Source organism: Puccinia triticina, chromosome 1A, assembly GCF_026914185.1.
Source record: "Puccinia triticina chromosome 1A, complete sequence".
Lineage (NCBI taxonomy): Eukaryota > Fungi > Basidiomycota > Pucciniomycetes > Pucciniales > Pucciniaceae > Puccinia > Puccinia triticina.
Genome location: NC_070558.1, coordinates 8,282,904 through 8,285,824, shown reverse-complemented (window position 1 = coordinate 8,285,824; position 2,921 = coordinate 8,282,904).

Below are 2,921 nucleotides of genomic sequence, written 5' to 3'. Positions count from 1 at the left end.
ATCCATCTTCAGGCGGCGTCTCGGGGTTTCTGGTTTGGGTCTGTTCGGGTGGGTTCTGTTTGGTTCTGGTGTGTGGTTTCGTCGGGGTTTCTTGATTCAGGTTCTGTTCGTTGTTCTTTCTGTCCTCGTCTCCGCGCTAAAAGAAAGATCTAGCAATATGTTATGACTGATCTATGGGAGAGAAGGACCGGACTCTAGTACTTGACCTAGGATGATGTAGATTGCTAGATGGGGAGAGTGAGAGGATCTCTCCCCTGCTCCTCCTTATGGAAGGAAGCTGTGACATGTATGTACAAGAGTGACATGTCCCCCAGAGTAGGCTATGGCGCGCGGTGCAGCTCATATCCCCTTTTTTTTATTCAAAAAACAAACAACAAACAAAGGGTTTTCCCTATCTTTTTAACACACAAAAGCACAAAAGGCTTCCCCTATCTGAGGAAAGCCTCTGCAAAAAACACAACCTAGCCCAACACCAGCCGAAGCTGCTGCACCCAGGCCCATTCTGCTGCCCAACTCACCGGATGGGTCAAACAGTATGTAAGGAAGGCCCCCAGCAGTGCGGTGGCAATCTGCTAAGTGGGGGACAGCTCTTTAACCCCCCAGGCTGTGCAAATGCATATGCAGCAGCGGGAGAGCGTGAGACGCACCACCAGCTGGAATTACAGACAAAACGGATGCGGCTGGGGGGAGAATCTGACTGGCCAGCTCGCGGTCTTACACCCGGGGAGTCCTTTGACAAGGATATCTTAAGGAATCCTCGTGGTTTCCCCGTACACGGCGGGGGTACTTCCTGCCACGCCCGTCCGTGGAACCGACAACAGGTGGGTAATCTGTGGAACCAACGAGGATTGGCTCAGTAACCCCTTGGTAAGCTTGTTGGTTCCACAAAATGCTTTTTTTCCATGCAGATTTCCATTCAAATTGAAATGAAAAGACCCATCAGTACTGGAATAGGATAAGGAAATTTAATAAAATGCTGATACGGGTCTCAGCGTTTTATTTATGTATCTATCCTTTTACATATTCTGGAGTTTATGAATGCATTTCATATTTAGCATTTGCTTTCAACTTCAAGAGGGCATTTACTGGCCTGTGGAGAAGAATGGGGAAAGGGGCTGATGATAAATTGTCCTTGAACCCCTAAATTTGCAGCGGCAAAGCCGCCTTGGCCTCTAGTAAATCATAAAATCATAAAAATACTTTGGTGAGGAAATTTTCTATTTACGGTGTTCAAAGTTGAAATCATAAAATCATAAAACTTTCAAGTGATGATTTCATATGTAAATTCTAGAAATGTTGCTCTAATTTGAGTTCTTGGGTGGGTCATATTTTTTCAGCTTAGAATTTTATGATTTTATGCAAGACAACTTTGAACACCCTAATTACCAGGGCATAGCACATCAAATCAAATCAATTTGAATCCGATTAGAGTTGAATAATGCCTGGGCAAAAATTTGAATAATGGCTCAAAGGGGCGCGTAGAGGGCCAATGCAAGCTTCTCTGGGGCCCAAAGGCCCCAGATGAGTTTGCACAGGCCCTATACCAGCCCCTTTGGTGCAACACAAAAAAAATCTGCCTCTGGCACTTTGAAAAGTGCGTCCACCACTACAAAAGGAGTGTCTGCCACTATGCAAAGTGCGTCTGCCACTATGAAAAGTGAGTCCGCCACTATCAAAAGTGTGTCCAGCACTCTGAATAGTGAGTCTGCCACTATCAAAATTGCCTCCGTCACTGTGAAAAGTGCGTCCGCCACTATGAAGAGTGCGTCTGGCAGTCTGAATAGTGAGTCCACCACTATCAAAAGTGTGTCCACCACTATGAAAAGTGCGTCCGCCACTATGAAGAGTGCGTCCAGCACTATCAAAAGTGTGTCCAGAACTATCAAAAGTGCGTCCGGCACTATCAAAAGTGCGTCCGGCACTATCAAAAGTGCATCTGGCACTATCAAAATTGCGTCTGGCACTATCAAAAGTGTGTCCGGCACTATCAAAAGTGTGTCCGGCACTCTGAATAGTGATTCCGCCACTATCAAAAGTGTGTCCGCCACTATGAAAAGTGCGTCCGCCACTATGAAAAGTGTGTCCACCACTATGAAAAGTGCGTCCGGCACTATCAAATGTGCGTCCGGCACTCTGAATAGTGCGTCCGCCATTATGAGATTTTCCTCTGGCAATATTATAAGCGCCTTTGGCACCATTATATGTTTGACGGATGGCCCACTCAAAATTATATGGCCCAGAAATGGGCCAAAATAAGTCAAAAACACAAAAAATGTGATTTTTTGGTGTTTTTAATGTATTTTGGAAGTTTTTCCTTTGAAGATCTCCAGATACTTGAATATTCAATGAATCAGTATTCAAGGGGCCCAAAAAACGCGTCAAATACCACCGTGCTATGCGCTGCTAATTACATAACCAGAAAGTAGAGAATGTCAAAACGGAACCGGGTATAATTTACATTGCCGGTACCCGCGTGTTTTTTTCCAAAAACAGGCACCCGGAACCGCCTGGCGGGTGCGGGCGGTACCTGCCCGCGGGTGCCGGGTACCGTCCACTGAGCGCACGAGGCTTGGCGTCCGTGTGGATGCGGGTTGCGCGGCGTGCTATCCTCTTGCGCGGCGCAGCGGATCAGCTCTCACACCGCTCACCCGTGTGGGCTACTGAGTCTGACGTGGCTAGGCTGTTGGGGCTCAACCTTCCTCTGGGAAGGGAGCCCGTGTCTCACAAAATGCCTAGTCACGTGTGGGTCGAAGGGAAAGGTGGCTCTTCACTGCTTCTGAGGCGAGTTTCTCCCTTGCCTGCATTGTTGAGCCGTATTCCTGAGCAGAAACAGCAACTGATAGTCCCAGGAGTGGGGGAAGAGGCACTAAGCCCTCTACTCCGGGTCCGTAGGAGCCTGAGCCTAAGCGGCGAAAACCCCC